The 27,932-nt window shown below is 40.8% G+C and overlaps 1 protein-coding gene across 1 annotated transcript in view; it reads left to right on the top strand.

Moving 5' to 3' along the window:
• The first annotated feature begins 282 nt into the window (after window positions 1-282).
• Window positions 283-27,932, top strand: part of PTPRG (protein tyrosine phosphatase receptor type G) — a 311,473-nt gene continuing 283,823 nt past the window's right edge. Inside the window, exon 1 of the mRNA XM_042015311.1 lies at window positions 283-348. The gene's annotated coding sequence lies outside the window, so the exon portion shown is untranslated. The remainder of the gene's footprint in view (window positions 349-27,932) is intronic.

Here is a 27,932-nt window from a genome sequence, read left to right as displayed (position 1 = left end):
TGTACATCAGAGTTTCCTTATGGAAATTACTGGAGTGTCACAGGCATCCAGACCAGAATAATGGCTTCAGTGAGTCCTGACTTCTCCTTTGGATGGGGGGGAGGTTTCAGGAACATGCCTGGTAAATTCTTTGAAGCTAGATCAAATTTGTGGTCTCTGCTCAGCAAAGATTTAAGCTTCACTGTGTAAACTCCAGGGAGCCAATACCACTTTCTTAATGATTTCTGCTTCTTTTCTTCCCAGCTCTGACCGAAGGTTATGTGGGCTCTCTGCATGAGAACAGACATGGGAGTTCTGCGCAGATCCGGAGGAGAAAGGCTTCAGGGGATCCTTACTGGGCATACTCGGGTGAGCGACTTGTCTTCTTCAGAGCACCAAAACATGAAATGTCTCCAGAATCGAATTGCTTACTTGATTTTTATTACTACTGTGCTCAGTTTAAATTAGTTTTACAGTGTATTTTCTTCTTCTCCCTTCCTTGCAAATTCCCCCTCTGTACACACGTCCTCCTTTCTTGCATTTCTGCCATTTACTGCTGGATTTGCCTTATTATTCTGCTCCTTTTCTCAGTCTTGTTTTAGTTTCTTGACAAACCCTTGGTCAGGCATACTCTCAAACTTTGCTTTGCTCTTCTGGCCCAAGCAAAGTTAACTATTTGCTTACCATTTTGGGCCTTCTAGGAAGACTGTAAGCATCCATATAGGTATCCAGATTAAAAAACACAAACCAACAACAACAACCAAAAAAAAAAAAAAAAAAAAACAAAAAAAAAAAAAAAAAAAAAAAAAAAAAACCAAAAAAAAACCCCAAAAAAAAAAAAACCAACACCCCAGAAGTTTTGAAATTACTTGTTTCTGTGCATATATTTTTGTGGTAGTGTATAATGACAATGATGGGACTTGTCAGTGCATCAAGCCAGGATGTGTGATGCTGAAAAGATTGGATACTGGAAGAGTATTTTATTGTTCGTCCCACTGCTTTCATAAAGTCTTATGGAAGAGCTCATGTACCTCCACAATTTTGAAATACCACCAATAAAAATACACTTCAGAATGATGTCTGATTTGCTGGTTGCTGTGTTCTAGAAATGGTTTTAATAGCTATGCTGTCTCTGTGGAAGATATCTAATATCTGAAAAGTTTTTATGAAGATTTCAAGCATGATATTGAACTTGTATATGCTTTTCTGGACGATCTGAGATATGTTTCAGACATCTGTTGCTTGTCCAAGAGGGTTGTTGTGCAGGGCTAGTTTTAGGTGAAGGAAAAATACTATTTTCTAAGAGGTCTGAATGCTGATACCAGATAAATATGCAACTGTTACTTTTTGACTGCCAAAACCCCGCTTTTATCCAGACCATTTATTTCATTGGGAACGAATGATTATAGGTAAGTGGAGAGTTTTTTTCCATCAATATACACAAGTCATCTCTATTAGATCTCAGAATACAAGCTATCTCATTTGCAAATGGGGTCAGGCAAGTAAAATAAATCTAAACATTTTAGTAATGTAGGACAAATGACCACTTTTGATTTTCAGCCAGTTCAGCCTCTCTTATCTGATGCCATTTTGTCCATATTTGCTCACTGAGGGGACCAGAGGTAATGAAAATGCTGAGCTTCTGTGTTTAGGCTGAAAGTGGGAATAAATGGTGGGTGGCAGAGCCCAGATGCCAGACAGATGTTTTTTTCTAGCTGAGCACGGTGAGGAAGATGATCATGTTATCTGTTTCTTTCTCCTTGCTTCCTCATCCCCCAGAATATTTCCCAGGAACCCTGAGCAGGGCTTGGCTAAGCAGTTTATGTACTAATGTTTGTCCTGTGGGTAAGGTTTTGGACATGACTAGGAAGTTTACATCAAATGAGCCTACAGAGAGGGGAAACTTCACTCTGCAGTAAGCAATTAGCCTGTGTCAGTGGTTTCCAAGCTCTTTCACAGACATTATCTGGTAGGCTGCTTCCCTTCCCTATCCTCAGATGGTCAGGCCAGCTCCCTTCCAGTTATTTGTACAACAGCTGCTGGCCCAGCCCCAGCAATTATGAGCAAGGAAGGAGGCTCTGCTGGGCTGAGGGCTGGTGAATCTGGAGTTTCTTCTAAGGGAATTTGCCAATGGGAGTAAACAAGACCAGGATAGCTCCTGACAGCCGTCAGTGGACAGTCTCTGCTGAGCCCCAGCATAGACCATGTGTTTTAGGCTGAGCTATGGCTTTATATTGATTTCAGTTGAGCAGAACTGATTTACAGCAGCACAAGCCTCTCTCTGTTTATGGCTGTGCCTGCCTGCTTGCAGAGCTTTTGTATTTTTGGGCTTAAGAGTTCTGTAATAAATCCTGATGTGGGGATGCAGAGGTCCAAAAGCAGGCAGCCAGCTGTGGTTTTTCTGCTTGGGGGTCAAAAAAGGGCACAGCCATGTTGCAGAGAGCCCTCAAATATCCATCTTCCACAGGATATATCTTTTCTATACTGTGCTTTAGATTAATTCCTCAGTAGCCTGTAGGAAACCCTTCAGCTGCTCTGAGCTCTTGCAGAGGGTGAATGGTCCAGGAGCTGGTTTACACTCTGTAGATCAGAAATTTTCCTGGTTTCATGAGTGATCTATAGCATTACCCTGTGCTGCCTGGTCATATTGATCTTCTCAGGCACAAAAGCTTAGAGAGAAGGAACTTCAGTCATTGATCAGGTGTTGAACAACCGTTGGACCTGTAACATTTATATAAGGCACTCACATCCGTAAAGGTGCCTGCGACAGGAACCTGTGAACTCCAGTGCCCTGTGCTCATACTGCATGTTCCCTACACAAAGCTGGACCACACTTCTCCTTTCACAGGTTGGAAAGGAAAGGATTTTAAAGTCTTGTAAAATAACCCTGTTGTGTACGGACACAATTCTGACTATAACATTTATTCCAGTTCAGAAATAAAACTTGCAAAAATAAAAACTAGATAATTAAATGAAGAAGGCCCATTTTGAATGGGTTCTGTCAAAAAGACAGCAGGAAACACAATCAGCCCTTTAGAAGAAACTTCATTAAGTCTATGCTAGCAGCTCTTTAAACCAAATTCAGAAGTGAGCAAACACTGAAAACAGAAGACTAGCTTGTCTTTAAATAGGAACGGTGAGACTGAACAGAGACTGAGATCTCCTAGATGTTCTTTTTAGGATTTTTAAGAAGCTCAAACAACATTTCTACGGGGAATTCTCTGTCCGTGTGTATTCATGTATGTTTTGGGAAAGTATTTATTCCATGCTTGTGTCTTACAGTTTGCCAAAGACTTCCTAAACTGGTACTGGCCACATTACTTATAGTGCAAAAGAAATGTGGAATAGGCACAGCACAGTCACAAGATGTAGGTGTGGATCCTGAATGTGTTTCACTGCAGTCTTTGCTTTTCCAAGTTATCTTTTCTGTTAGACTAACCACTGAATGGACAGGTTTGAAATGATTTTTAGCCCATCTTTATAATTGCCTCTGAACTCAATATGTTTCTAGAACTCATCATAGTAACAGATAGTAGTAGTTCAGGTGCTTTTTCATCAGTGTGGACATATTTTTGTAAACACGTAAACTGGTTTTTAAGCAAAAAACCAAAACAAAACTTGAAACAAAAGCTTACAACTTGAAACAAAAGCAAAGAAATATGCAATTGAAACATCTGCTAGATCCAGGGCTTTCTGACTGACCCTCCCTCGTGTAATGTATGTTTTTTCCTGATATTCCAGACATTTAAAGATGCCTCTCAGTGTCAAGTGTTGCAACTGTCAGTGCTCAGAACACTTTGCTAGTGATCTGAGCAGACCCTAGTTTGCCTTGCAGTAGACCAAAAAATGAATAGCTCGAGGATCAGGGCCCTAGGAGGAGATTACAGTGTGAGATACAGATGCAGATGCTTGTACCTTAAGTGATGATAGCTCTGGAGGACCTGTATGTACTCATACCTGTTCTTCTGAAAAGCTATTGTGTAAAATTAATGTGACAATCATTGCATGATATTGTGGAAAACCAGAAGTAGCAAGGGGCTTACCCAAATTAGGAAACTGCTATTTGAGTCTTCAGGTAAAAGATATGATGTCTAATTATTCCCAGTGTTAATTTATGTGATTAACGGTATGGAATGGTCTGCACTGTTCTGGGGCAGGGTGTTGTAGATGATGGTGCTTTTGTCACTGGAGTTTCCCAGTTGAGCTGGGGTGCTGGAACTGGCAGGGCTGGTGTGCCTGCCTCCCTTGATGACTGTTCTGCTGATCAGCTTCAGTGTTGTGAGCTGACTCATTCAAGAAATACTCTTTTAAGTAATCAAAACCATTTGGGCTTCTCAGAGAGAACAAAAAACAGATGTTGGCCAAGGATGTAGATGTGTTCTTTTTAGATATTTATCTATCTGTGGCTTTGTAAAGAGAATCCTGTGTAAAAAACTCATACAGTTGTTTTTTCCCTTTAATCTTATGGTGCATTCAAGGCATCTCTTTCCTCTTTGTACCTGTAGTCTCTCATATTCTATGTGAAATTATTAGCACTGCTTATGATGCTTCTGTTCTTTGTGCATGTCCTCACTGACATTTTTCTGTTTTAAAATGTTGAATCCTTTCTCTCCAAGATTCTGTGCAACTGCCATGAACATTAGGAGAAGTTAACAGAAGAAAAATAGGCTTTACAAGAGTAGAGATGACCCTGTGAGTGGGGAAAAGTGCCCATTAAGAACAGGAACTTTGGCCGTGCTGTCAAGCTAGTGGACACTATCAGTGTGTGAATGCTTTGTCCTACAACACTTAGGCAGTTACTGCTGTCCTTTAAGATGCTATTATTTAAAATATAACCGGTGGTGAATGTAAGAACTGAGTGTTCTTCTCAAAAGCAATTGCTGGCATTAAAACAGAAATGATGGATAATGGTTATTTCCTCAAAGAACAGCAAATGGTGATGGAATGTAACTTGGTGATATCCTTTGTAAATGTGTGAATTTCTCTCTTTGCTTAGATTGTTCTCATTAAATAAGCTGCTAATGTGGATTGGACAGGAAATAATCAGCACATAGTAAGGAAAGCATCAAGTCATATTGAACTGAGAGGTAACTAATGGGCTATTTGCCTCGGTCAGTATTTCACTCTTTCAGTCTCTCAGAATAATAAATCTTGATATTGACCAAAACTCTGGCACATCATGTGCTCAGTTATCATTCCTCTGTAAAAGTACTCATCTCCCTTAAATGCAGGATGGTCAAAATGAGCAGATTCTGTCTCTCTTGCTTTCTCACTCTTTTGAGATGACGTTCTAAAGAGGATCTAAGCTGAGTGTCTTGGGGTGACTTTATGATGTTGTATCCCATGTCGATGCCCTATGCCCAGAAATTAATTTTGTGCCTTTCTATGCCTTTAAACTGAGCCTGAGAGAGGGGAGAGAGAACAGTGTACTTTTTCAAAGCAGCTTGCAGTTTGTTTTCATGTTCCGAGGACATAGAGATAAAACCTGTCGGCTTCTGCAGCGGTGGGAGCGGGAGGAAGCAGCTTGCTTTCCAGCCAGTTTTCAGCTTTCTTTCTCTCTGGAGAGAGACAGAGAGTTGAACTTTTTCCTGGGACTTCATTTTTTTCCCCTTTCTCTCTGCTGGACAGTTTCAACATCAGAATACATTGGGAGGACTTTCCACTGAGGCCTTGGCCCTGGAGGTGGGCCCACCACCCTGTCCCAGCTCCAAGGAGGGGGAGAGAGAGACTATGGAAGGACTCTGAAATTTTCCCAGGTTTTCTCTCTACAGCAAGAGGTTTCATTATTTAGCATTAGTATCTTTTTCCTGTGTATTTGTTAAATAAATAGTTTTATCTCTTTCACTTTCTTTCGAGGAAAATTCATTTTTTTTCCCGAACCTCCTGGGGGGAGGGGTGGTCGTAACCTGCCTTCTCTCAGAGGATATATTTCTAAATTTGCCCAAACCAGCACACTGAGAGAAGTAGGAAAAACATTCCCATTAATATCTGATCTGATCAGTAAACTGAGCTTTGAATATTTTTATCTGCATTCATCAGAGATGAATGGTAGTCTTCAGTGAACCCTGCTGGAACCAGGTGCAAGGCATTCATTTCCATATGCATCTTATTAGATGAACAGTTGTTCCAGAAATCAATGCTACACTCTTTCGTAGGGGGAACACAGGAAACTGTAGCTTAGAGTTTGCTGCTAATGTCTGAGCATGAACCTCAATTTTTAATGTGCACAGCTAAAGCAACTGCTGTGTATTTTCACAAATAAACGGGAATTACCATCTGTATATTTTGACTGTTTGTATTCTGACAGTACTGGGTCATGAGTCTTCATGTCCATGAGCAAGACACTGTACAGATGTGCACGAGACATCTGTGTCTGCAGAATCTGCATCTAAATGTGCACATACTTGGAGGATGTCAAGGAGAATGCTTTTTATCTTTCCTTAGCTATTCTGCCCCTGTGAAGGAACCAGTACAAAAAAATATCTTTTGTTTCTGTTCTGAGTATGAAGAAATGAGTTTTCTCATTCCTATCCCAGAGAACAGGATATATCTTCCTAACCATAAGCTAGCATGAATAAGGAATTCACTATCACGCTTGTGCTGAGTATTTACCATTATCAGTTCCCTGAGGGGAGCCAGCCTTGCCAAAAGCAGCCCAAGTAGTCTGTATCATTTTTACTAAGCTGTTTTGCTGGGGAACACAGCTCTGATTGAGAGTCTTGTCATTTAGTTTGTTTGTCTATTGGCAAGTTTCTAAATAATCTGCTAAGGAAACCTCAGGTAGTAATTTAGTTTCTACTTAGGATTTTGTTATTGAATACCATTAATACTGTTTACTTTCTCTTCTTGCCATCTTTTCTTGTGTGCCACACTAACAGTTTATTCCAAATACTGTCATAATCAATCCTGGTATCCAGTCTATTGAAATGCTTGACTGGATTTTTAAAAGTTGGATGCAGATATAGTGAAATTTCCCTTTTTTTTGGCAAGGTTCTCACTAGAATTTGATTGATTATCATGCTTAAGTACATTAAAACAAATCTCTGATTTTTGAGTGTTCAGAATTTTTTCTTTACTGTTTCTGACCAGATAGGCCATTGGCAGATGGGCAGCTTTGAGAGGCTGAAATATAAGATGTGCAAGGAACCAGTCCCCTCAACTTTCACTCTTTCACGGATTTTTTTTCCCTAGCACAGTACAAAAGTATAAAATAAAAGCAGCAGATGCTAGATGAAATCTTCAGAGCTTCAGATACAGTTATTCCAATAGTGCATCAAAGGTATTTCTGCTTTGCACTGCTGCAATCACAGCTGTGGCGATCTCCCCTCACATGAGGGAGCACAAAGAGCTGCTTTAGCTGAGGAGGGAAGACCTCTCACTTCTCTTTAAATGTACTGTGCTTTTTGTTGCATTTTCTTTCAATGTGAACACTGGGACATTTGTGGAAAACCTCTGGAATTACAACAACCAGTGCACTGTTTCAAAAGACTGAGAATGTGCTGAAGTGCAGCAAAAAGTTGTCAATTTAGTTGATCTCTAGGCATTGAAATAAGCAACAGGATAAAATATTTGAAGTTCTTTAGACATAAGAACACATGAAATGCCTATTTTTTAAGCATGCAAAAGAAAGATGGAGTATTTGGGTAGCAGCTGTGATACAAGCTCAGCAAATGGACTGGAAAATACTCAGAAGGTTGGAGTCTGCTGTTTTTGAGGTTCTTGAATTATTGCAGTGATACACTGAAGTTCAGATCTTGATTTCATATGTAACTGAACACATGTAGGAGAATAACAGTGAGGAAAAAAGTATGTGAACAGCAAGGATACTTCAGTGAGAAACAAAGCAAGCAGGGAAGCTCTTGTAAGAATAGCCTTGTAGTGTGTGGATAAAAAAAACAGCTTGGCACAAACATTATTGCAATAGTCCAAGCATGAAATAATCAAGGAATGAATCAGAATTCTAGTTGCAGGATATAAGTGGAGTCTTTGTATGAAAGGGCTGAGCCAGGCCAGTACTGCAGTTGATGCAGTAGATGTAGAATTATTTCCATTATTTTTGTTATGTCAGGTGGCTTCTTTGTATCTTTCCTGCCGCTGCTCAGAAGATAATCTTTTTTTCTGTATCTCTGCCCCAGGAATTGCCCCATGTCTCCCCTTTCCCAAAAAGTGTCACCACCTTGCAGAATGTGGCATTGCAGATTTACAGTTTTTAATCATTATGATCCTTGAAAAGCAGCCCCTGCCTGCGCAAGTAGCAGATCTGCCCCACTGGGATCCCTTGCCAGGGGAGGAGTGAGTGGGGCAGGGCTGGGCATTCCCCCAGCCTGGGCAGCTGCTGGCAGGCAGGTCTGCCATGGGATAGAGGTGCCATATGTTTATTCTGTGTCAAATGTCTACTCATGTCGACTCATTCACATGTTCCCTGGAGAAAGGAAGAATTAGGGAAAGTCTCATCTAGATCCTTTGGTACTGCAGAATGAGTGCTTAGCAGCTGAAGGAATTCTAATTCTTACAATGTCTCTGAGGTGGGTGTGTTTGCATGGTGGGGCCCAAAGGACAGGGCAGTGTAAGTAACTCTTGGATACACCCCATGCCATGCACAGCAGAGTGGGAAATTCAGTCTCAGTCCCAGTGCTATGCTCTGTCTCTGAGGCCACACATCCCACCTTATCAGATGCTAATTGAAGAGACCTCGGTTGCCTCGGAGACTACCTCCTTTGGGGGAGACCATGTTGGTAGCACAGGTGTTGTGAAGCTCCTGAGCTAACAGAAGGTCTTCTGGAGGTGATCAGGCTTTGGAGCTTAATTCTTCCTTCATCAGCAAACTCAGTTCTCCCTGTGCTGGTGCTTTGTTGAAGCTCTTAGTCTGTTTGATGCTTTCAGTTTTTTCCAGTGGGTTTGAGGAAAATCACATTCTTTTCATATTCAATACACAGAACATTTGGCTTTAAGTTACAAAGTTTTTTTTTAAAGACTCCATGTGCCCAAAGAGTTGGATGGGCACACTTTTAACTTGTCAAATTAAATAAATATGAAATCCTGTAATGGAGTGCAGAGCTGTGCATATAAATTACATCTTTAAACAGCACTTGAGTGATTTTCTGGAAATGTTTTCAACTCTCCTCTAAACTTTTAAGGGTCATCTCTGTAGCCTTTCTATTTGAGGGAGGCTATTGGCACTGGAATGATTTATTGAAGAGTTAACGTTGCTCTGCAGTGTAAAAATAATGTCAAGCCTTACTGAGAACCTGAGTATCAAGCTTCTGTTTTTGTAAAGCTGGGAAAGCAAGTGGGTTCAATTCAATTGAACCCTGAATGAATGTTTCCTAAGTGTGTGTTCCTACCCATTCCCATCTCTTTACACTGCCCAGTTGTGAGATGAGTGGGACTGTGGGTTGATAATGTTTTCAGGATAATGAGTGAGATGAGCAGCTTCATTTGTGAAGAATTAAGAACTCCTTGTCCCTGTTGCAGAGATGTAAAGATTGGAACTTGAGCTGCCATAGTAAGGGCTGGTGGGTATTGGTGGCTCATGGAGCCCTTGTGGTTGAACCCTCAGTAGGGTGAGATACTTTTGAAACAAGTTAACTCCTTTAAAAATGTCAAAGACTTGACCAGCAAGCAACTTTTCCACCAAAGGAATCTTTGCTGCCATGAGTATTAGGCCTTCTATCTTGCTTCATCTCCACCCTGCTTGTTTTCTTCCAAACAGTACTTGCTGAGTTTGACCTAAGCCAGTCTGTTCTGGCCATGTCTGAAGTAAACCCTCTCCCCTACATTCCTGTTTGAATGCAGTCTCACTCCGTGCACATTTTCTCCACGCTGCTGTAGGATTACAGCCTTGCAGGCACGTACACAGATGCACGTCTCTTCTTAGCACAGCTGCTGTGAGGTAAGCTCATGCTGTGATCACAGCTGTAAAGACCAGGAGGGCACAGGGAGGCTGGGTGCCATGTCTCCCATCACCCCAGTGTGGCTGAACTGAGGTCTCTGAAGCTGGCCCATGCTGCTTTTTTTACCTTGATGTAAATTAAAGCATTCAGGCCAACATGTAAGTTGTGCAGCTGGAAGAAAGTTCAGGAGGAGCTGTTGCACATGAGGTTCTTGATTTCTGACTCTCTTGCGAGGTTTTCTCAACTGTCTTGGGGTATAAATTTCCTCAGAAATGAACAGAAAAGTCCCTGCAGTTGAATGCCTGAAGGTGATGAGTATTGGCATGTGACTGCAGTTTCTGTTGCTTTCCTTATGTGGAATAGAGAAACAAGTCCCAACTCCCCATAATACACTCACAGCTAGAGCTGAGGTGACAAAGGTCCCTTAAATGTTGATCATTTGCTTTTGCACTGTGGTGGCTTGGGACCTCACAGGGCCCCTCTGCTGTATTTCACATCATCTGGTCCTTGAGCACTGGGGCCCGTCCTGTATGTCAAGCTCCTGTATGAACAAACGCCTAAGTGGACGCGCTCACAATGAAGAATTGAATGTTATATGATTTGCTTTGTGTTTGTGTGAACATATTTCCCAAGTACAGAAATAAGATTCACCCTGAGGTAGCACAGCAGTGAAGTCATGGAGAGTTTAGATCACTTCATGTTCAGTTTTACATGCTGTCTTTTGCTCCTGAGGTGTGGTGGTGTGTCTCAGGCTGCTGAGTTCAGGCTGCTGCTGGAGTCTTCTGGCCCCTTGGGGTATGAAAAGCCATTTTACATGCCAGATGCTAGTCTGCTCCTAACCAGAGGTGACGTGAACTTTTCAGATGGATTCCAACTTGGAAGCTTCTGTGGCACTTCAGATCATATTTTTAATTTATATTTCTGTTGCTGGAGATGTGAAATGGAGACGTTTATCTTCATGATATCTCCATTAGCATATGCTGATCTCTGAGGAAGGGGATTTGCTCTGTGAAGGTGTTTGCAGAGAATTGGATGTGACTTTTGTAAAGAAGGGCTCAGTGTATGTAGTTCAGTTACTGCTTGTATTGCACAAGGGCTCCCCAGATGCCTGAAGGACATAATTGCTCTCAGTGCAAACACAGAAAAATTACCTCTACCTTAAATTTGTGCAAGTCATCTGAGAGGTGGCTTGGTGTTAAATGCATCGATGGCTGAAGCAGAGGGTAATAAGGTGAAGACTATGAGCTGGAGAAGGTACTAAGAGCCTCCTTTTCTCTGCTGTTAAAACACTAGAGCCATGCAGCTCTATGAACAGTTAAGTGCTTCATATTCCTGTGAAAAGTCTCCAGTGCCTAAGAAGCTCTGAGCTTATTTCCTGGCCTCCAGTTGTGCTCTGTGCCACTGTTCCCTGTGTTGATGCTTGTGCATCACTAAACCAGTGACTGTGCTGTATCTGTAAGGTCACCCCCTTCTCTCAGATTGGGTCAGAGTTACCCAGCAAGTTTGAAAGTTGTAGTGGGAGGGAAGGCGAGTTGGTAGCCCAGATGCAGTAGAAGGCTCAAGTACATAAGCCTGTTTCCTTAGGAAATTAGGCTAATCCATGATGGGCCCCTATTCAAACTGGCAAGTGCTCACAAGTAGCTTTTCAGAACATGTGCCAATGAAGTTCTGCTTCTGTGAGGAAACCTGTGCGAGTTTGGCAGATGGGTTCTGAAGGCTGAAAAATGTCTGGGTGGTTCAAGTGATCAAAATATTAGTCATAATTCTATCCTGTTGTGCTAAGTGAAGTATACCTATTCAAAGGAAATGGTCCAAGTCCAGCCTTTCCATTTGATGCCATCCACAGTCCTGATCATACGTGCCAGTGGAGGAGGTCTGCACAGGAGCTCTTGGAAGAGAGAGTTGTAGGCAACCATCTGTTTGGCATTAGCAGAAGACCTTAAATGAGGGAAGGTGTTGTGGTGTGGAACCTGAACACATCATTCAACATCACATCTTATGATTTCAGTATGAACAGGAGTGCAGAGTATGATAAACATTTTCAGCTTTTTTTCCCCAAAGTACTATTGGAAACTGTGATAAAAAGTAACTGCTGAGAAAGTAGTTTTGCTGAGTTATGCTATTTCTGAAAATGCATAATGCTCCATAGGCTTTTAAGTGATACTGGGCATATTTAACATTCTTTGATGTTAATTTCCTGGCATATGGACATCTCGACTTATTAAAATAAATAAGTACTTTCAAATTTAATGACATGATGGAGGAAATGGCCTTTTTTCACATTCACGTCCGCTTCGCTGGATAATTTAATGTTTTAAAATGTAAGTTCATATTAAAGTTTAAAATTCAAGTATTGGTTTTTGAAATTCTGTAATAAAAAGGTTTTGCTGTGGGAGAGCTGTATGAATTACTGAGCATGATAACACGATTAGCAAAGACTAGCTGGTGATTTCTTTGGTACAAAATGCGAGCTGTAAATCCTCCCACTGGGACCTACAGCGCTGGTCTGCTGGTGGGAACTTCTGGTACTAGTGATTGTTCCATTCCTGGGGCATTACTCTGCGGCCTGGCAGACTTGCCAGTTGCCTGTATTGCAGAGTGAAGGCACAGCTGTGGAAAAGGTCTCCTACATCATTGACCTTTTTCCCCCCCACACACATTTTACTCTCTCTTGGAGCTGACACTTAAGGCTTCTTGGGGCTGAGATGAACGTTTGTTAATATTGGCTCCCAATATGTTTTCTTTTATACTAAATGTGTATATTTGCTTCCAAGGTCTTTGCATCTAGTGGGAAGGATTTTCTTTATAGGTGTCACTGTGTTACTATTAAGTACAGGAAATGCACTTTGGTCCTCTCTTCTGTGCTGAGGGAGAGCAAGAATTCCCTGGAGAGTAAGTAATGTTCAATGTGATTGACTGGATATAAATATTTGAGTCCCAAATATTTAATGGAAATTACTGTGTTTGAATATAGTGATGTGCAGATGATGGAAGTTTGCTCTGTGTCTTGCATGTCTTGAGAGACTGCTCACGTGCTGTGTTGAAGCCAAGGATGACTTTATTTCATTTCAAGGCAGACTAGAAACTGAAGAACTTATTTTCAGGGAGAAAAATGGCAAGGGACCCGAATGAAAAACCTACTCAGCTGAAGCAGAGGTGACAAAGTTCACTGTGATTATATTGATTTTAAATTACTGTGTAGAGCTGGGACTAGCCTATGTCTAGTCCTGCTCACGATGCAAAGAAGAAAGGAAAAAGGCATGAATACTTTCCCCTCTGCTTCCAAATATTTTGTTACCAGTATGAAAGTCTGAGAGCAGCCTTGTCCTCCTGACATTCCCAACAGGCAAAATAAAGGTGTTCCAGCATCCTCAGTGGAGCTGAAAGGGGATAAGAGGCACAGTGAGACTGAAACCTGTTTTTTCTCCCTCGGCAGCCTACCCCTATGCCCTGGCTCCTGAAGGGAGGAGCACACAGTGCCCTGTTCAGTGTGTAACAGATGCCTTCAGTCTGTGTGTGCTCCCAGCTCTGCCAGAGATGACATTAACGGGAAACAGAGCATGTCTTGAGTTTGATGCATTTTTGGTGAAAAGTACTGCAACTGCCTATACCACAAATTAAAACTAAGCTGGAATTAATAGCGATTAACAGCATTTATATTCATCTACTAGAAGTTTTATAGAAGAGTCATTACTGTTTAACTTTATGTAGTTTGCATCTGTTTCACTGTCAGTGAGAAAATTATCCAGTCATTTAGAGTTAACCATTTATTTTAGACCAGTCATGTGTTTTAGTATCTAATGTGTCTTTGGGGAACAAGAATTTAGAGCAAATAAAGCTAATTGTGGTAAAAAATTGATATATTATTATCAATGGTATATATATTATTGTAATGAAACTCCTAGTTGCCACATGACTGAAAGAGCATAGGGGACTGTTTGTACCTGCAGTAAATCCAGTGAAATTTTGATGGGAGATATTGAACCTCCTTGTTTGGTGTGATGGAGAGAGCGCCTGAGGCACTTGGGTAGGGAAGATGACTATTTCTGTTTCTTCCCCATGGTTTTTCAGCAGTCTGACATAGTGTGCATTCCTGGGCCCATGCCAAGCAGAGATGTGGCCTCCAAGTGAGATTTTACTACTACAGTCGTAGATGATTAATTTTGTACCAAACCATATCGGCGTGATTAACCCAGAACACAGCAATAATGCTGTTTTAAAGATCTTTAGTGCATCCATTACTTCTGTTTCCAGTCTGCTTTTTCACTAGAAAAAAACCCTCATTTCTTACCATTGAATTTTGAAGTAGAGTCTGAGCCATAAAAATCACACTGAGCTGACAGTGGCTTGTTACATTTAACTTTGTTTTCATTGAGGGAATCTCCAAGATGTCCTTATCTGTTGCTCCTTTGTAAGGCTAGAGGTTATTGCTCCCCCCACGACTGTAAGGGGGAAAAGAAAGCCATTATCTGTCCTGAGCCATCCAGGAGACTCAGGAAGCAGAGACTAGGGTCCAAACCAGGGTTTGTAGATGTGCTTCATCCCTTTCAAGACACAGCCCACTCCGTGTGTGGTAGCACACCTGTCTGAGCCATGCAGGGCTGCAGGTGTGTTATTTTCTGACTGGGAAGGCTCCAGCTCTCTGGAGCAGGTTATTCTTGCAGTGCAGAAGGATGCTCCCTGCCTGTGAGTGTTGGGTCTGTGCAATTGGAAGAGTTGGGGTGGTTCTGCAGGCAAGGCAGGATGCTTTTGCAATCACAACTCTCTTAGCTTTTTCAATAAGATGTTTCAATATCTTTGGGGCGTGTTTGTTGGTTTTATATGTGTGCTAGTTTGAAAGCAAACCAGTGAGAGATTCCAAGTCAGAACTACAATTTAATAGGAAAATTAAAATAAATGCAGTAGTACAGAAACACTGACAGAGTCAGAATACAACCTGACAGCCTGTCAGGCAGGGTGGTGGTAGCAGTCCAATTAAATAGTGGCTACCGTCCTTGTTGGAGTGACAGATGTGGTGCTGGCAAAGCGGTGATCCTGTAGAAGGGTCTGGTCCTTCTCCAGTGGTGGTTGTCAAGCTCGTATCCTCTGGGAATCCAGTGGTAGATGCTCCCGTGGTGTTCCAGGCCTCAGATTATAGCCAGGTAGGAATGCTTGGTTCCTCCCCCTGGGCGGAGCATTTCACAATGGGATGATGTAATTTTATGAGTCATGCAGTGAGACCTTGATGGCCCATTAGCGGACATAGCCCCTGCAGGGAGTTATCAAGGATGAGTCATGGAGAGGATAAAGAACATTGCTGCACTTATCTTACATTGATGGTAATAGAATACATACTTTTTGGTTACATCTTACATTGCAACCTAAGACATTATATATGTTTTCAATTTTAAGCTCAAAAATACTTTGTAGCTCCACTGTAGAAGTGCAGGTTAAATAATCTATCCATATTTTGCAAATCACTGAACTTTAATACCTTTATCTAAAAGCATTTTTGGGCACTGCTTGGCTCTTAGAAACCTGTTGTTTGTTAAATCACTCTTTAGGTTTTGTATAGTTCAGGCCTTTAAAAAATAAAAATAACAATTTTCTATTGTCCCTGGAAAAGCCTTGTACCCTTATCAACATCCTCGGGCTTGTCTGAGGAAAGCAAATACACCCTCTCATGCCAGTGGCCATGTACAGACACAGCCTCATATTATTTCTGTGGGATTGTGACTTCTGTGACCTCTTGCTGGTGGAGTATTTGCCTGAATAAATCCTATGATTATGTGCTGCTGGCAGAACTTACCCATACTGGGGGAGCAGGGGTGGTGTGGAGCAGGGAGCACCCATTCAGACTCTTGCACTTGGTAAAAGAAGTATTTTTTGCCAAATCTGGAAGAAGAAAAACAGTGTGTGTGGGAATCACTTTGTTTCCCAACTGTGGCAGTTCTGCTTTCTGCTTCTCTTCAGCCCAGGTCAGTGCTGCTGAAGCTGGAGGTGATAGACTTTGGTCTCATTATCTCTTCTCATCAGCCTTCAATTTTCTTGCCTTCACACATCTTTCTTCCTCGAACATCCATAGCAGGACAGAGATCTCCAGCCAGTTACACTGTTCAGTCTCTCCCACAAACACTTTTTGAATAATTGTGCCCTGTCTCCACAGGACTTGCTTTCACAAAAGGATCTATTGCTGACTTTTTTAGACTCTAGATCGCATTATCTTGATGCATACACGTTGTCTCCCTAAATGAAAGGGAAATTATTCTTAGTCAATGAAAATACAAATGCCATTCCTGTATGGTTTTAAACCCAAAGCGCTGGAAACAATCTGACCATGTCCTACCAGCCAGTGCCTCTGCGAGGTGTTTCTCAAGCAAGCTGTGTGCCTGGGGACTGACAGGAAAAGCTTGCTTCTTAAAATAAACCAGTTTCAAAATCAGGCTTTGGCTCCCTGGAAGCCTATATTTTTGCAGCCACCTGTCCTGACTGCTTCCTGCTGTGATTTAAACCCGTGCAATCTGCCACTGTATGCTGATAGAGATTGTTCTGCGGTAGGCTGGGCTGCGGGACTGTGTCAAGATGTGCTCTAGGAGTATTTCACTGCCTCCTCTACGTGGAGGTGGGCAAAACCCCAAACCCCTGAGTTGAAACTCCACATGGTTTGTATGAAACTGTTAAGGCTGTAGACTTAAATGGCACAGAGATTGAACTGTCAGAAACTGGGTCCATCTTCTCTTACCAAAAGGACAGATAATGGAAAAAGCACCTCTGGCAGGCAACTTCTGTAAGGGGAATTTTATTACATGCAGACCTCCAGGACAATCAGAGAAGGATTTTGATTCATGAGATAATGGTTACCTTTAAAATAGTGAAGGATGGATTCAGGAGAAGGTTGCTGTTAGATTAATTAATATTGATAGAATTGACACAGGTATAATGTAGCATTACTGCAGTGGATGAAAGTCACCAGACAGAGAACCAGTGCAAGCACATTGGGTTAGTTGTGTGCTCACATTATCTCTTGTGGTACAGGTGACTTATCAACAAACCTATGTGAATGTGAAATGAAGTTTTCTGTGTTTAATGCTCTGATTAAGAACTAAATACCTGGTTTTTTATATATCTAGGAAATGCATTATCAATTAATTTAAATGAACTTCTTCCTTTGATAGTTGGTTTCTCTCCTCATATTCAGTCATCCCTGTTGGTTTTTTTTTTTTTTTTTTCCTGAATGTCTATCTTAAAGCAAAGCCAGCTGATGGAAAAGAGGAATAGATATTCCCCAGCATTAAAATAGATCGAGAGTTTTGTCTTCAATGGCTTAAGAAGGCACTTTCAAGACCTTGCAGCATAAATAAATTCTGCAGACTTAAAGCTTTTTTGGCTTGTTCAATTCAAAATGATACCAGTATCTCCTACAGAAATTGATAATACAGAGAAAATGGACTTCATTTTCAGGGAGATGAATTAGGATGAAAAAATGCTACTGGAAGGGGGAATTCGGGAGAAATCTTAATAGAAATCTCCAATTAGTTGAATGGCTGGTTATCTGTGACAAGACATAGTATTTACTAGACACTGCAAGCTGTATGAATACTTAGAAAGAAAAATGTAAAATAATATTCAAGTTTGTGTACTGTGTGTTGTAAAATGTGGGTGATCTTTGCAAGGCTTTATGGCTTAAATAAGTTTTTGAGAAAATACTGGGAGAAACTTATTAGTGGAGTATAAGATTATGAAAATTACTGTGTTTGGGTACCTTGTTAAAATCTTTGTCAAACAGCCATTTTATTACACTTGGCTCTAATTTGATAAGCAAGGTCAGCAGAATGGGGATCTTATATTTTTGTCAGTAAAGGCAGTGCTACGAAATAAGGAGGAAGAAAATCTCTCCCTTTCAGCACATAAAAAAAAAGAGGAACTAACTGAAAGCTAGAGGGTAAATGGTATGAAGTGTGAACCCCTAAACTCCTTTCATCAAATACTTCAAGTTTAAAAAAAAAAAAAAACCTGAAATCCCACTGGAAGCAATTTAATGAAAATCAGAAATTTTATTCTTAATCCTGGAGATGGTTTCAAGCTTGCATTGATTAGTCATAGGTGTGAGGATCAGGTGAAGTGTAATTAGCTTGTTTTTAATTGCAGAGGGAATTTTATAATGTTAAATGCCTATATGAGACTGAAAATGTAGAAGAGAAAAACAAGATAACTCTTGAAACTGAGTGCTACATGTGAAGTATGCTGCTTGTCCATCTCTAACAGTTTTCCAGGTAATCTGCAAATCATGTGTTGGTTTTCAGCAACGTTTTCTCCTGTCCATATTGTAGTGCAATATTAATTTGGGGTTTGGTGTGTTTCTACATCTTGGGTTTTGTTTTTCAATAGAGGTGGAGCCCCATGGTGGCTTCCATTCTACTGTCTTGATGATAATATTTTCGCCTGGTGAAAATGGAGAACATCCAGGCCTTTGAACTGATGTGGAATAAAACTGGGGGATGGAAATAAGCCCAAGCTGCATCTTCTTTTACTGTCTGAGGTTTATTTCTCTGCTGAATTTTGAATGTGTCTACTTCCCACAGCAGTTGGGAAGTGAGTGTCCTGGAAGGTGCTCCTGAAAAGGCATCAGGTGCACACTGCCTAAATCATTGCATCAGCTGTACAAACCCAGAGATGGAGGGGAAAGTGGTGAGAGTTATTTTTATGGCGGGTTTTTTTCCAGTCAGAGAAGAAAATAAGAGGCCGTTGACATGGTGGCCAATGACTAATTATCACCTGTTGCTCCCACAAGAGCTAAGCAGGGGATTAGCATTCCCTGTGCTCCCCCTGCTACTTCTGCCCTCAGCTGGAATTTTTTTCAAACCGTGTTTCAGATGAAAATGCAACAGTCTGGCATGAATGAACACCGATACAGATCTGTCTAAGCTCCTTTCTCACTTCAAACTCAGTGATAGTTAAGACAGGATTATAAAGAAGCAAGAAAATTCAGCTCAGAAGTCTTGAAATCAAAGCAGTTCAGTAAAACGAAGGTATTCTCAAACCTTCGTGCCAATTAACACTGGGCTGTTACAGCAGAGTCTCTTTTACCTCACAAAATTCTAAATTGTGTTTATTTGGGTGGGTGGATTTAAGCAGGGGGAACCTATAAAGCTTACTTTTGATGAGCTTTCCCCAGGCACTGGGTCACATCAAGCAATGCTTGACAGCTGGATTTTTATCACTTCAAAGAAGAAAATATTTAGCATGATACAGAGATTAGATGCCCAAGCTGATGCTGTTAACTGTGCTGAGGACACCTTATTTTCAGCCAAATATGTGTCCCAGAGGAGATGTTTCTTGCTGCTGATCAGAAATGTTTCAATTTGGAAAAATTTCTCCAGATTTTTATTCAAATCCTACTTACAGGGAATAAATTCCAGAGGTCAAATTTTTGCAGTCACTTAAACAATCATGAAATTTGGTGCATATCAGTAGTTCTGTAAAACTATACCTGGTGATTATGAATTACACTGCATATATACTCTTAATAATGTTAGGGCACTGGCATCCAACTGCACATGAAATAAATAAGTATAAATACTGTTGTAATCTTCTTCAAGTTTTTTTAAATATTATTGATTCAACCCAAGTAACATCATTACTGATACAGCATGTGTTTTTATAGCGGACCTTTTCCATTTTAAAATTTAATTAACCGTGGCATGGTGTAATAATTTTTTTTATTGTATTCATTCCAGGGAGAGGAATGATTGGCTGCTTTTGCAAAATGTAGTTGCTTTAAAGAAAAAAAAAGCCAAAATCAAATTAGAACATTTTCTACACACCTAGGATCCCCTGAGAGTAATGATGCGACAATATACAGAGTTCAATCCACGCACAGCTGAAATGTGGTCAGCCAACTCCACAGTGAAATGAAAGAACCATTTAACAGCTTAAGAACAGCACAGAACAGATCAGTACATGGAGTGAAGAATATTAAACTTCACTAAAAGTTTTAGGTGCACAGAATGTCATTACTAAAATTGAAATTGTCAGGCTCCCAGGATTAATACCTCTGTACTTACAAAAATTGCTGTAATGTCAATGACCACAAGCAGTCATGACCTTGGTTCTGTTTGGAGGGCTTTTAAAGGTCTCCCGTTGGCCTTGAAAACCTAATTCCCAACATTTTAGGTAAGCCCATTATTGCAAAGATAGGAACACAGAAGGATTCATACTGGAGCAATGATTAGGTGCCTGAGTTCAGTGTTACTGTCCAGCCGTGGCCAGTGGTTTGTGCTTGTGAATTTTTTATGAAATAGAAGCAGTTGCTACCTGGCTACAAATCCCCTCTGTGCGCTGCTGCTTTGTGCAGTGCTCCGGCTGCCAGTGGAGTTTGCAGAGAGAAGGAGCTGTTGCCATGGGAATTTTGAAAGCTGTCTTTGTTTCCCCCTTTGCCAGCAATTGTGGAGAAACAGGACTCACTGGAGCAAATTCTTCCTGGGGTGTAACTGCTCAGCCATGCTGAGATGCCTGGCACATACGGAGGCTGGGACAGCTGCAGAGGTGAACAAGAAGGGGGAGGCTTCCTTTTCCCTGCCCAAACCACTAGCAGAGCTTGCAAGTAACAGGGCAGATTTGGAAATTCATCAGTACTGGGGTTATTGGGCGATCTTGTTCTTTTTCCAGGGCATATGCTTCTCCAGTTCTCTCCAGGAGGACGTTTTCAAAGGAGTTCTCTATTGCTATAGAAATAGGAAAATGTGAAAATGAAAACTCTTTTGTAAAGGTCAGCCTGAGCAGGGTGCTGGGTTGACATTTATGTCTTTCAGAAGTTCCTCTGAGTTGTTGCTTTGTTACACACAATGAAGAAACTTAGAAGGCACTGGGCAATTTTGGTTTATTCTTCTGTTTACTTGCCATTTTTTTTGGTTCTAGCACCTGTTCAGTACCTCTCTGGGCAATACTGTTATAGGCAGCTGCTCTTGTGGTGCAAACCCAGATTTTCCTGGCAAAATTCTTTTTCAGTCTGACACTTCACAAGCTTTTCCCAAGCCAGAGATGAATGAATACTCTTGGAAAGTCTGCTAAGATTCTTTAGCCTGCTATTTTCTGTGCTGTCTAAGAATTTAATCCAATAACCATTTCTAGTGGCTGTGTCAGGCTTTTGGATCAGACCCAAAGCATGCAAAAAAAAAAGTGTAGATGTGTATGAGAAACATTCTTCCTTGGCAGCAGGGCATTGGAGCTATGTTTGGGTGTATCCTCCTAATTTCTTGTGTTTCTTATGTGTGCTCAGGTAAGTTTGGGTCTATTGCCCTAATTTCTTGTGTACCCCTTAGCTCAAAAGAGATGGAAGGAGAACACTACTTTTTCTCCCTTACCTGTCACTTTTGGTCTCCTGAGAAAGTAATGGTTCAACTTCTTTCCTTTGTACTCCCACTTTTCTCTTTTTTCCCTTTTACTTTTTTCCAGTTTGCCTACTGGCACTAAATAGATAGTGTAGTGAGGCATGGAAGTGATTCACCAGTATTTTTATTTAAAGCCTGAAAACTTCTTGCAGGTCTTTACAAACCTATTTATCAGGCTGCAAATAGATGTCATCACCAAGCTGTTTGCTAGATGGTTGATACCTAGCTCGTGTCCCATTTTCTGTGACTTTGTGGCTGGATGGAAGCTTGCTGTCAACACATCCTATATCTGAATTCAGAAACCAAAAAAGAAATCTGTACCTGTGTTTCCTTATGCTGCTGCCTCTTTCTTATCTACAAAGTGTTTGTGGCAATGAAATAAAGCAGATGAAGAGTCTTGCATTAATCCATGAGAAAAGGCAGAACTCTGCTTATGAAAACTTTTGCTCCAGCCCACAAGTGTCTTGGTGAAGAAATCAGTGCCTGATCTGCTAATTTTATTAGTGCACTTATTTGCCCATTTATTTTCCCCCAAGTGAAGGATGACTTCTTCATTGAGGGTTGTTTTTCCTCGGTTATCAGAGCACAAAATAAAGCAGCTGTTTATACAAATTTCTTTTACACTGTAAGGATCATTTAGTATGCAGGAGACCAAAAACTTCACATGCACCGCAAGAAATCATGTGAGTCTAATGATGCCATTTAACAGACAGTGTTTTTCTTGGCATAAATTAAGACCCCTGAGAAAAAGGTTATAAAAATTGGAAGAAGCCATGTTGTCTGAGGATGATAAAACAAAGGAGTGGATTGTTTTTTGTTTTAAGAGCTGATAAATCTTCAGCTGAATAAGAAATTTATGTTGCCATACACTGAAGTTCAAGAATTGCTGTTTTCTCAGCTGACATGAAGTTCCTTTGTTTATGGAGAGGCATTAAGCAGAAGAGGATTTTTTAGTCTAGATTCCTGTAATTCTAGGGCATTGATTTTGACTCCTGAGAGAAGACATTGCAGAGGAGGCAGTGTCTCAATTAAAATAGCTTTTCAGAAAGCAGGTAGGAAGAATTCCTATTTCTAATACAGATACGTGAAATATATGCTAAAAAGGTTGATTAAAGTGGCTACCCACATAAATGTGACAGCTAGAGCTTTGTTGTGCCTAGAGCCTGAATTCTTAAAGGGAAATCCCTTTCTTGAGCTCATGTTCTCTATTTTTATAAGTATAATTGACTGATGTTTCCATTGGTTTTGGTTCCCCACTTCACTGGGCTGTCTAGGATTTCAAGAGGTTTCCCACTGCTGTCATATGTAGCACCTTTTTACAAGACAATCCTCAAAATCTCTTTTCTTAGGCTGTCATTCAGAGCAAAGTTAGACTGATTGATTGATTTGTTTTTAATAGTAACATCCCAGAATCCCATCCCCTATCCTTCTGGCATCAGTTAGCTCTCTGTTAACCAGGGGGTGCTGTTATTTTCAGCATGTCTTCAGAACTTGTAAAAAGATAATTGTTAACCTAAATGCCAATAGGACTTTAGCAAAGGCTTGTTTAGAGCTCAAAGGTTTCAGCAGTAATCGATTTGATAAAATAATGGCTTCTGTTCCCATGTGGAGATATTTCTGTCTTTTCAGGCACTGTTTGTTGAATGGAGGGAAATGGTCATCAGATCTATGGTCATCAGATCTATGGTCAGTAGAAGCTGCTGAAAGCAGTTGTGGCTTGTTCCCTGGAGTTTGCGTATTCAAATACTTTTCATTCTGGAAGTGAAACAGAAGCAAAAATTTTGTGTAAATCTCAGTACTCCTCCAGCACTCATCAGAGCATTCTATGCCACATGTTTCAATTCAATCCAAGAGCAAACAATTTTTATTTTATTTTTTTACTAAGGTTTCACTGTTTAAACTCTTGACAGATGTAGGTGCTGGCTGTATTCAGCATGTTTTAAAACCTGGCAAAAAGTGTCTCTAATTGACATCTAAGTGTTCATGCACACCTCCCTATGTAGCCTGTTAGGGATGTCTCCACACTGCCGTGACAGCCTGCTGTTATTATACAATTATCTGCAGTGGCCTGCACAGGTAGGAGGGCTTAGGAAGCCAAGGGGATGAGTACCTGTATTTAAGTGCTCTATTGTCAGATTCCCTGTATTAAGTGATGCTGCTGCTCCTTTCCCCTTTAACCCTCACGTTACAAGCAGTGGAGCTGAACACTTCGCTGCTGCTCTTTGCAAGCAGTTGGTATTGCTCTGGAGGAGCTTTGATGTTGGTTTGGCTTTTTCATTTTAAATTAATGTGTTGTAGTTCAGAAAGATAAAATATCCAGTTCTAGCTAACTGCCAAAAGAGTGTATCACTTTCTGTAAGAAATCACTTCTCTGACTTTAAATTCGCCCTAGGTGAGAAGTGAGAATGTTGAGATACATTACCATGTTGGGAACTTGCTAGAAGATTTGAGGGAAGCAAACTGAGGGAGAAGGCTTTTCTCAGCTCCCTGTTCGTACCTCAGATTGCCAGTAATGTGTTGGGAAAAAAGTTTCATTTAACCTTTCCCTTTTGCGCTCTTCTTAATCAAGTTTATTCTTTTGTTTGGGACTTGCTCCTGAGAACAGGAGTATCCACACATTAGAGGTTTTTCTGTGAGGAGGATTGAATGGTAATGGAGCCCATATTTCTGTGTTTGGCAGCACAGCTGAGCTTTCTGACCCCCAATCAGGGATCAGAAGGAGGAAGGAAGTACAGGAACCAATCACTCACTTGACACTTCTCTCTGCTTGACTACTCAGGGTCAAGCTGTGACCCTAGGCTACAGAGTCCTTCCAGATTTTTAATGCACAAACATGTTTTTACGAATTCTACTAATATATCATAGTTTGTTTTGACTAAAAATATTGTCAGGAAAATTTGCCATCATAGTGTCTATTTCTGTGATGTGACAGAAGAGTTTATTAGTTTGAAAATGAATGAATTTAAAATTGGATCGTTGAAGGTCAGAACTTATAGTGATAACTCAGCTAATGTAATATGCATAGCTTGGTCTAAAATAGTGCTGTATATCAATATGTTGTCCCTGTCTGCCATGATTATCTAGGGTAGAAATACATTTGTGTACTGACAAATATCTAAGGGAGAGAGACAGGGTGTTATACCAACAGTGTACTGGAAAATTCAGGACTGAGTGAGACACCTGGAAGAATTCATAGGCTACAAACCATTTGTCTCTTCTGACTAAAGCAAACTGTATTAAGCATTAACCACTGTCAACACGTGCCACAGCAGAGTTACCTGGACCATCCTTCAGCTGGTTCCATGCTCCAGATTAATGACTTGTTTTTTTAAAAAGCACTGAACTTGGAAGGGGAAAAATACCTGATGTGTTTCTAGCTGGCTTAGTTCTCAAATCAAAAGTGTGGCCTAAGAACTGAAAATTATTCTTGCCTCTCCAATGTCGATGGACAAAGTCAAGCAGGATGCATGAGATATGGATATACTAACACCAAACACCAGACTAATACAGGTCAGCATTCAATCTGTCCCAGGTCTGAGAAGCAAAAATTCATGCAGCGATGTCTTTTTTAATTTTTGACATTTTCAAGTTTTACAAGGTTTTTGCTGGCAAGGATTTCTTGGACACTGCTTCATTGGCTGCTATCTCTTGCTGTCATTTCAGAGCTGTTTTGCCTGCCTAGGGAATTTTTCAATGTGTTCAAAATCTTGTTTATCTTTTGTCATCCTAAAGTAAAAGATGTGATCTATTTCATGAATTGTTACCCATTGTTTAAATGAGAATGATCTGCCTCCTTGGTTTTAAGAAAAGGAGCATGCCTTGCCTTAAAGAGGCGTAAGATGAGACTACAGGACAGGGTCAGTTTGGATCCCATGATTTCCAGACAAAGAATGAGGAGGGACTGCATTTACTTGGAGAAGACTATAAAAAAATCAGCATTTATCTATTCACTCCAGTGAATTGCCGACTGAGTACACTTAGCCCCTGAATTAATGATAAAGACTTAGCCTGCAGCTGGCCAGATGGACCTTCTGTGTGCATTTGTACTGTCCTGCTCCAAAAAGAGCACATGGTCCTTTACTTGGTATCACAAGCAAAGGTCTGAACTGCAGAGTTGAAATCTCCTGGGAGAGAAAAGTAGTGTTTTGCTGAGTTGGATATGGTGGGATCAGGATTTGATATCCCTCTCCTTGTGTGCTTCTAAAATACTCAGGGCAAAAGTTGAACTTGTGCTAAAAGTTTTCTTTGGTGGGTGCTGGATGTTTGAGTTTCTGTTTGTTTTTAGTGAACTTGAGAGGACTTGAGGTTCCTTTAAAATCCCATGTCTCTGTGCACCATTCTTACAGGTATATTGCCAACCACATTAGTGAGGTCATTGCCAGGCAAGAAACAAGACACCTTTCTGCTATCTTGACAAAAAGGATAGTCTGTAAGAGCTAATCCACTGCCTGAATAGGAGATGATTTGTATTTCCAGGCTTTCAAAAGAACAAGTTTTACATGAACTTGTGACAGAGGATCTTCTGCAAAGGAGAAGGAGCAGTTATATGCAAAATGAGAGCTGAAAAAAAAAATCTTCAAACATGTTAGACAAATTAATTTATAAATACAAGTGTTCTTTCTCTGCTCCTGTTACCAGATTTCTGAAGAGTCAAGAAAATTAATCAAAAGTAAGCATCCTTAAGAGGATATCTAAGTAGATACTGATTTTTTTTTAATGCACTTTGTATTTTGCACAGTTTTGTGGTTTATAAGCCCTTTTAACTCATGAAATGGGAGAAAACTCATTGTGCTACCTGACAGGTGGTTGCAATAATGATCAAATGCCTGTCACTTGTGATTGAGCAGAAGTAAAGGGTGGGGGGGGCTATCTTTCATGCCATTACCAAGACTACTATGGATTATTTGTACGAATATTTTGTAAAAAAATATTTTAATGTCTTGTATTTTAGGTACAACTAGAATAAGATGGTCCTTTCTTTTTAAAAAGGTTATAGTCAGCTACTTTTAAAACAACATTTGAAATTTTAATAATCTTCGGGAGTTTATCTTCTGGATTTATAGAAACAGACAGAACACAAAAGCTTGTTTCTTATACAGCAAAGACAGAATTCAAATAAAAACAACAGATTTATTAAAATGTACATTTCAAATTCTGGTGGCCAATAAAGAAGGAAGAAACCAGACACTTTCCCCCAGGTTCCTTGGTTTGCCAGGGTAGCCTGTCCATCCTTTTACTGCAAGCCATGGGAAACTTGTGTATGTGATTTTGGGTGGCTTGATGTTCTGTTTGTCTTGGTTGGAAGCTCAGACTGAAGCTGTTGTCATCTCCCTGTTTGTTCATTTGGTCTTGAATGGTTCACAGATGTCCATCCAGGGCTTGGGAAGTTGTACAAATAACTAAAATGTGAGGTTCATCATACTCAAGGCAAGGAAGGATGGGTCCCACAGATAGCAGGTCTCTGCCCTGTGGCAACAAGAAATGCTAATTGCAGCCCAATAGGGAAAAGTTCACTGAAAGAAAGAAACCCTTGGAATAAGGACATTCATTTTCCCACTTGATGTGAGGAATAAGAGTCCAAGGTCCATCCTCCAGTGGGATCTGTGTGATGTGGCCATGTCGGATAGAGTTCAGTAGTGTCCTCTGTGTGTGACCAGCCTGGGGGTGACCTCCCTGAGCTTCTCTGGTGGTCTAGAAGGGATCTCCACAGTGCTAGAGACTCATTGTCCCACTGGTAGAGGACCATGTCCCACCCACTACGGCACTCTTCACATCCCAAATGCCACCCCTTCCTGCAGTGGAGGCTGAGTGTCCTGGCCCTATAACTGGGCTGCTGTACCTGGGGGAGGTGGAGGAGGGAAAGCTGTGAACTCCCCCAGGCTGACATTGTGTGTGACATATTAAAAACATCCTGTATGGCTGATGCTTTTCCTCTCTGTCACCAACACAGGAATGAATGAATAAATAAATAAGCAACTCAAAAACAATTTTGTGAATTTGTTGTTGGCAGTTGCATTAGGGAGAGTGTAGCAAAGTGGTAGATAATACTTTTAAGCTCCTAATGGATTTTTAGAAAAGTTCTTTCTGGTTTTTTAACCGCAGGCTGGAAAGTCACTGCTGCAAAATGTATTTGAGAACCATGAGAGAGAACAGATAATTTTCTTTCACATAAATGTTTTCTTTTTCCTAAAGTAAATAACACCTTTGCTGAGCTGTCTTTAAGTACGCCAATTTCTCTCTGGAAAGGAGACTGCAAAGGTGTTAATTACAGTGAGCAAACTAGTTATTAATGGTATTTTTACAGTCTTGTCATCTATTGGTGGCTAAAGGAGGATGGGGGAAGAGGTACGACATTTGTAATACAGGTTCCTTTCTACCAGCAGGAAAAGGGTAGTGAGAACAGAGAGGGGTTTCAGTTATGCTGTAAGGGTTAAAGGAGCTGACATTTGGGCATGGATGGCTGGTTAATAGAAGTTCTGAAGAGTTTGCCTTTATTGCCTTTCACTTTAGTGATCTGTGAAGCAAAGTGTCCCCAAGTAGGATATGACACAACAACCTGTGACGTGCTCATTAAAGGCTCATATTAAGGCCTGTCTGGGAGCTCTCTAATGCCAGATCACTGAGACCATGGACTGGAACAGCACCTTAGGAGCTCCTGCCATCCTTAGTGGCAATGCTTCGATATCTGGCT

This window comes from Corvus kubaryi, unplaced genomic scaffold, assembly GCF_017639235.1.
Source record: "Corvus kubaryi isolate FWS band 111438036 unplaced genomic scaffold, C.kubaryi_AGA036_p1.0 136, whole genome shotgun sequence".
Lineage (NCBI taxonomy): Eukaryota > Metazoa > Chordata > Aves > Passeriformes > Corvidae > Corvus > Corvus kubaryi.
This window is presented reverse-complemented; position numbering and strand designations above follow the sequence as displayed.